The sequence below is a fragment of the Castor canadensis genome, chromosome 13, assembly GCF_047511655.1.
Source record: "Castor canadensis chromosome 13, mCasCan1.hap1v2, whole genome shotgun sequence".
Taxonomy (NCBI): Eukaryota; Metazoa; Chordata; class Mammalia; order Rodentia; family Castoridae; genus Castor; species Castor canadensis.
This window is the reverse complement of record NC_133398.1, coordinates 121,608,190-121,616,267: the sequence shown is the minus strand read 5'-3', so window position 1 is coordinate 121,616,267 and position 8,078 is coordinate 121,608,190.

Genomic DNA, 8,078 nt, shown 5'->3' with positions numbered 1-8,078 from the left:
CATGAAGCCCTGAGTTGAAGCCTTGAGTTCAAGCCCCAGTCTCACCAAAATAAAAAAAAAGATAGTCTGTACAGACCTATAACAAGTACATAGCAACAAAAATTCATCAGTAATCAAAAACCTCCCAAAAAAGAAAACTTTAGGACTAGGTGACTTTGCTTCTGAGTTAAACATTTTAAAAAGTATTAACACCAATCTTTCACAAATTCTTCCAAAAACTCTACAATATGAAATTGCTTATTAGTTCATTTTATGAGGTGAGAGTTTATTCTGATACCAAAGCAAAAAGCAGCACAAAAAATTAACCAATATTCCTTATTAATACAGATATAAAAATACTAACTGAATTTTAGCAAATCAAATTGTTCAATATATTAAAAGTACTTACAGCATGAACAAGTGGGATTTATCCCAGGAATGTGAGGTGGTTTAACTAAAGAAAATCAATATATTGTAACACACTAATAGAAAAGGAAGGGAAAAAATGGATTATCACCCAAGCTGATATACCACATTTGAAAACATTGATAAATGCATTTGAAAAAATTCAACACCTTTGCTTTATAAAAAGAGTTTAAAATGAGGAATGGAAGAAAATTTCCCCAACATGATTACTCACAGCTAAGAATACTCTACTGTATAATACTGAAACTTTTCCCGTGATCAGAACAAAACAAGGATGCTCACTATCACCAAGACTACACAATGTTGTACTTAAAGTTCTAACCAGAGTAATTGGTAAGAAAACTCTTAAAAAGTCAGTCACCTTAGAAATGAAGAAAATAAACCCTTCTGTCAGCATATGGCATGATTCTTTCTATAAAAACTCAAGGAATCCACAATTAATGAATTCAGCAAAGATGAAGAGTACATTGTTAAACTCAATTAAACAATTTAAAAACAGGAAAATAATGCGGATAAATATGTAATCACTGAATAAACATTGGAATTACTCCAGCTAAATTTTCATTTTCCATAGCCAAGATGGAAAATGGAATACTATTTATTTTAAAATACTGTTAAATGTCTCCTCTTACATTTAATGAATGAAGTCTGCAGTGGGGGTACACTGGTTACAGGTCCTGGCAAAGGAATTCTCTGTTGATTATTGTATCAAATTGCATTCAGGTATATAATTACATATTAAAATATCCCCTTCCAGAAAACCAAGGGCAAATATACAAAAGACATTTTAAGACACAGGCAGATGCTTAAATGACACCTTTGAAATTATAGTTGCCAAGATAGATGATAGATAGATGACAGATAGAGAGATAGGTAGATAGAGATGGATACATGACAGATCAATCAGCAATCAAGTCTGAGAAGACGATGAATGTAATGTGGATAAATAATGTAGTTAAAAATCTTGACTGTTAATTTGCAACTCACGAATAATTAACCTTGTTTCCCTAATGTTACAAAATTGCTGATAATACCGAGACAAAGCAGGATAAACTGGGAGAACTGGATCAAGGTCCTCTACAGCCCATGCAAAATTGAGAGCCACAGATGAAAATGCACTCTCCATAAAGATGCCTCCCAAGTCTGGTTTCACTGATTTCTATAGGGTTTTCTCAATTGAACATTACACTCAAACAATTTACAAAAAGAAAAATAATGTGGATAAATAAGTACTAACTGAATAAACATTGAAATCACTCAACTAATTTTCATAGCCGAGACAGAAAGTAGAATATTATTTTAAAATACTGGCAAATGTCTCTTCTTACAGCTAATGAATGAACTCTGTAGTGGGGGAACACTGGCTGTAGGCCAAGGAAAGTTATTCTCTGTTGATTATTACATCCAATTGCATTCAGGCATATAATTACATCTGAAAATAACCCCTTTCATAAACATAAGTGGAAAATATACATTAGAATGTTTTTTTCTAGGAAGATCCTCTTTTTTTGTTAGCATACATTTAATAGTACAAAGGGGTTTAATTTTGATAATGATATAAGCCTGATGAGCTCATGCCTTGATATGAGCCTTCATATTAAGATAAAGATCTCTGTCTCTTCTTATTGTTTAAGACATCTGATTAAAAACAAGGACACTAGATGATTTGATCCTTTGAAACAGGGCTTAAAAAGACTCATCTGCTCTTATTTATGAACAAGAAAGAAGACATTCTCCAGAAAGTATTTGACAAAATTAAGGAATTTATTGGACTCCTGACAGCTGATTTGTTATTTACAACGTCATGTAAAATGACATTTAAACTACCTTTAAACAGTAGCTATGATTTTGGTGGAGCACAATAGCAACCAGAATCAATTCATTTTGAATTTCGTATGATCACTACATAGGTAGCTCTCATTTTATGGAAATGTCACTTATCAGTATGAGGGTCTCTAAGCCCCCATACTTTAGAGGCTGTACTTTCAGTTTTGTAAATTATTTTTATTAAGAGGGGGCAGGAAAAATAGGAGAAATAAAGTTTTAAAGTGGCATACAAGGAAAAATAGGAGAAATAAAGTTTTAAAGTGGCATACAACAAGTAAGTTGTATATGATGCAGTTTAGCAAAGTAATGTGTGCTCATATTTTATCATAGGTACTTGAGGTTCCAGAAAATAAACAACAGCTAAAATTAAAATTCATACAGATTTTACATTTATGGTTTCAACTTCTATCTTGTTACTTCTATCATCAGCTGAATGAATTTCTTCTCTACTATGTATTTTCTTTTATGAATGGAGGGAGGAGGATAAAGGAGAGTGATGGAGGGGGTGAATTCAACTACAATTTATTGTAAGAAATTTGGTAAATATCACAATGCACTCCCAGTATGGAAATAATGAAAATAAATATTTTAAAAATCCATGGATAAAATAAAGCAGAGCTTATCTTTCTATTTGTGTGTGTATGTGTGTGCCCATTTTTCCCCTTGAGTGAAAGAATGTATCCTAATCGATTAGCATATGAAAGTTAGAACACATGCTAGAGCCAGCTTCTTTACGTTCTCATCGTGGAACATCAGACTAATAAGTTTTAGTTGTGACTATTAAATGAATACTGTAGACTATAAATAAATTAATAGTACCTATTTCAGGTTATTCGATGATAAATAAAATAGTACATGCGAAACACTTAGCACAGTATTTGTAATGCTTCCAGTAGTAATAAATAAAAAAAGCATACTCTCTTCTGACTCTTGTAAAATTAAATACATTATAACAAACTAAATTTGCTTTTTACTCGGCACAGTATCAGACCATGACAGTAAGAAAAGAAGTTTGACTTAAGAATAGAAACGCAAGTATAAAACAAAAACAAAAATATAACTACTTCTACTCTATTGATGCAAAGAAAATAATGTCTCATTCAACATCAGAGAAAAATCTATTTAAAAGACACAGTGACTCATTTATCTGTGAGGGAAAACTTTCTCTGCCATGGTTTTCTCTCTGGCTGATGATTCCTTGGTACTGCTACATTTAAATGAGTTCATCTGTGTTCTTGGAAAAACAAGCAGAGACAAGCTAGGTTATGCCTATCAATGTAACTTAATACCCTTTTTGTAATTCAACAAAGTAAAATATACAAGTTTCATTTTGGTTGATGTTGATGTTTACAAGTGAGTAATGCAATTCTCAAAATTTATAAAACACTATTTTCCATTCATGAAAGCATAATGGGATAGTTTAATTGTTGCTTGGACATTTTAAGACGCTTGGACATTTTAAGACACAAGTCAGATACTTAAATGACACCCTGTAAAGTATAGCTGACAGGAAATTGAAATGTAATATAACATGACATTTAAATGAACTATAAACAGAAACTATTTGGTAGAGCACAATAGCAACCAGAATCAACTCATTTTGAATTTTGCATAATAATAACAAATTAGCTGTCATGAGTCCAATAAACTCCTTAAGTTTATCAAATACTTTTGGGAGAATGATTTCTTTCTCTTTTTCATAAATAGGAGCAGATGAGTCTTTTTAAGCCCAGTTAAAGGATCAAATCATCTCACGTGCTTGTATCTAATCAGATACAAGCCAATGCCCGGGATGTCCAGCGGGGCCTAGTACCGCCATCTGCCGCGCCGCCCCTCCTGACCCTCGCGCTCCTGCTCATACCTCCCGGCTGTTTTCAGCAGCCACTTCCCCTTCACGCGCCACATCCTCCTCCTCCTCGCGACCTGGACCCCGAGCGCACGCCTCCTACTGCTGCCGCCGCCGCCGCGCAACCTCCCTGGCCCGGCCCCGCCCCGCCCCGCGCGCCCCCCGCTTCTCCAGCCCAGCCCGCCCCTGGGGGTGGGGGGCGTCGCGCTCCACCACCCCTCGAGTCACCCTAGGGACGCGGCCTCACTCCGCCCCCCCACCTCACCAGCCCTCTCCCCGGCCAGGGCGCCCGCCAGCCGCGCCCCCGATAGCGCCTCCTATGCCCGGGATGAACAGCAGCGCCAAGTCCCTCTGTCTGCCGCGCCGCCCCTCCTGGCCCTCGCTCTCTGGCTCTTACCTCCCGGCTGTTTTCGGCAACCACTTCCCCGTCGCGCGCCACATCCTCCTCCTCCTCATCGCGACCAGGACCCCAAGCGCATGCCTCACACTGCTGAGGCCGCCGCACACCCGCCCTGGATCCGCCCCGCGCGCCCCCCCCCCGGCTTCCCCAGCCAGCCCCCGCGCACCCGCCCCGCGCGCCCCCCGCTCCCCCAGCCCAGCCCGTCCCCGGGGATGGGGGGCTCCGCGCTCCGCCACCCCGCGAGTCACCTCAAGAGGCGGCCGCGCTCCGCACCCCCACCTCACCGGCCCTCTCTCCGGCCGGGGCGCCCGCCCGCCGCGCCCCCGCCCTGCGCCAGCGCTGCCAATGCCCAGGATGTCTGGCGGGGCCAAGTCCCGCTGTCTACAGCGCCGCCCCTCCTGGCCCTCGCGCTCCTGCTCATACCTCCCGGCTGTTTTCGGCAGCCACTTCCCCTTCGCGCGCCGCATCCTCCTCCTCCTCCTCGCGACCAGGACCCCGAGCGCACGCCTCCTACTGCTGACGCCGCCGCGCAACCGCCCTGGTCCCGCTCCGCGCGCCCCCCGCTCCCCCAGCCCAGCCCGCCCCCGGGGATGGGGGGCTCCGCGCTCCGCCACCTCGCGAGTCACCATTAGGACGCAGCCGCTCTCCGCACCCCCCCCCCACCGGCCCTGTCCCCGCGCCGGGCCGGTGCGCCCGCCCGCCACGCCCCCGCCCGGTGCCGGCGTTGCTGCTGCCCGGGATGTCCGGCGGGGCCGAGTCCCGCCGTCTGCCGCGCCGCCCTTCCCGGCCCTCGCACTCTGGCTCTTACCTCCAGGCTTGTTTTCGGCAGCCACTTACCCGTCGCGCGCCACATTCTCCTCCTCCTCCTCGCGACCAGGACCCAGAGCGCAGGCCTCCTACTGCTGAGGCCGCCGCGCACCCGCTATGGCCTCGCCCCGCGCACCCCCCCTCGCTCCCCCAGCACAGTCCGTCCCAGGGGGTGGGGGGGTGTGGGGCTCCGCGCTCCGAGAGTCACCATTAGGACGCAGCCGCGCTCCGCCCCCCCACCTCACCGGCCCTCTCCCTGGCCAGGGCGCCCCCGCCCGGCGCCAGCGATGCCTGGGATATCTGGCGGGGCCGAGTCCCGCCATCTGCCGCGCCGCCCCTCCCGGCTCTCGCTCTTACCTCCCGGCTTGTTTTTGGCAGCCACTTCGCCTTTGCGCGCCACATCCTCCTCCTCCACGCAACTGGGACCCAGAGCGCAGGCCTCCTACTGCTGCCGCTGCAGCCAACGCCGCTGCACAACTGCCCTGGCCCCGCCCCGCGTGAGCCCCCCACTCCCCCAGCCCGCCCCCGGGGTTGGGGGGGTGTGGGGCTTCGCGATCCGCCACACCGCGAGTCACCTTACGACGCGGCCGCAAACCGCCCCCATACCTCACCGGCCCTCTCCCCGGCCGGGGCGCCCGCCAGCCTCGCCCCCGATGGCGCCTCCGATGGCGCCTCCGATGGCCTGGATGAACAGCGGGGCCGGGTCCCGCCATCTGCGGCGCCGCCCCTCCAGGCCCTCGCGCTCTGGCTCTTACCTCCTGGCTGTTTTCGGCAGCCACTTCTCCTTCGCGCGCCACATCCTCCTCCTCCTCGCGACCAGAACCCCGAGCGCATGCCTCATACTGCTGAGGCCGCCGCGCACCCGCCATGGCCCCGCCCCGCGCGCCCCCTCCAACGCTCCCCCAGCCCAGTCCGCCCCCGGGGGTTGGGGGGTGTGGGGCGCCGCGCTCCGCCACCCCGCGAGTCACCTCAACATGCGGCCGCGTTCCTCCCTCCCACCTTACTGGCCCTCTCCCAGGCCAGGGCGCCCGTCCGCCGCGCCCCCGCCAGGCGCCGCCAATGCCCGGGATGTCCGGCGGGGCCGAGTCCCGCCCTCTGCCGCGCCGCACCTCCCGGCCTTCGCGCTCCGGATCTTACCTCCCAGCTTGTATCCGGCACCCACTTCCCTTTCGCGCGCCACATCCTCCTCCTTCTGGCGACCGGGACCCCTAGCACACGCCTCCTACTGCTGCCGCCACCGCCGCGCACCCGCCCCGCCCCGCGCGCCCCCCGCTCCCCCAGCCCATCCCGCCCCCGGGGATGGGGTCTCCGCGCTCCGCCACCCCGCGAGTCACCTCAGGAGGTGGCCGCGCTCCGCACCCCCACCTCACCGGCCCTCTCCCGGGCCGGGGCGCCCGCCCGCCGCGCCCCCGCCCTGCGCCGGCGCTGCCGATGCCCAGGATGTCTGGCGGGGCCAAGTCCCGCCATCTGCTGCGCCGCCCCTCCCGGCCCTCGCACTCTGGCTCTTACCTCCCAGCTTGTATCTGGCACCCACTTCCCTTTCGCACGCCACATCCTCCTCCTTCTGGCGACCGGGACCCCTAGCACACGCCTCCTACTGCTGCCGCCACCGCCGCGCACCCGCCCTGGCCCCGCCCCGCGCGCCCCCCCCCCCGCTCCCCCAGCCCAGCCCGCCCCCGGGGATGGGGGGCTCCGCGCTCCGCCACCCCGCGAGTCACCTCAGGAGGCTGCTGCGCTCCGCACCCCGCTCACCGGCCCTCTCCCCGGCCGGGGCGCCCGCCCGGCGCCGGCGCTGCCAATGCCCGGGATGTCTGGCGGGGCCAAGTCCCGCTGTCTACCGCGCCGCCCTCCTGGCCCTCGCGCTCCTGCTCATACCTCCCGGCTGTTTTCGGCAGCCACTTCCCCTTCGCGCACCGCATCCTCCTCCTCCTCCTCGCGACCAGGACCCTGAGCGCACGCCTCATACTGCTGAGGCAGCCGCGCACCCGCCATCGCCATGGCCCAGCCCCGCGCGCCTCCCCGCTCCCCCAGCCCAGCCTGCTTCCGGGAGTGGGGGGATGTGGGGCCTCGTGCTCAGCCACCTCGCGAGTCACTATTAGGACGCGGCCGCGCTCCGCCCCCCCCCCCTCACGGACCCTGTCCCCGCGCTGGGCCGGTGCGCCCGCCCGCCAGCTTGTTTTCGGCAGCCACTTCCCCTTTGCGCGCCACATCCTCCTCCTCCACGCAAACCTGGACCCAGAGCGCAGGCCTCCTACTGCTGCCGCTGCAGCCAACACTGCCGCGCACCCGCCCTGGCCCCGCCCCGCGCGCACCACCCACTCCTCCAGCTCAGTCTGACCCCAGGGGTCCGGGAGGGGGGGTTGGGGCCCTGCGGTCTGCCACCCCGCGAGTCACCTCAGGACTCGGCCGCGCTCCGCCCCCCCACCTCATGGCGTGATCCTGGGGCTGAAGGAAGTTCCCGGGGAAGCCGCTGCCAGCGTGTAGGGTCCAGGTGGCAGGGCAGATGCGCTGGAATCTCCGCGATCCCATAGCCTGCCAAGCAGCGGGGAGCGGTCCCGGAGGCCTTGGCTCTGAGATGCACTGGGGAGCCATGCTCTGGAGTGCATCCTCTGGCCCAGAGTCTGGGCGTCGCTGCCTGCCGCAGGAGAAGGGTGCGTGCCTCCCGCCAGGCCCCGGTGGACGGGTGGATGGATGGACGGGTGGATGGAAGGATGGGTGGACGATGGATGGATGGTGGGTGGATGGATGGATGGTGGGTGGACGGATGGATGGATGCCTAGTCCAGCTCCATCC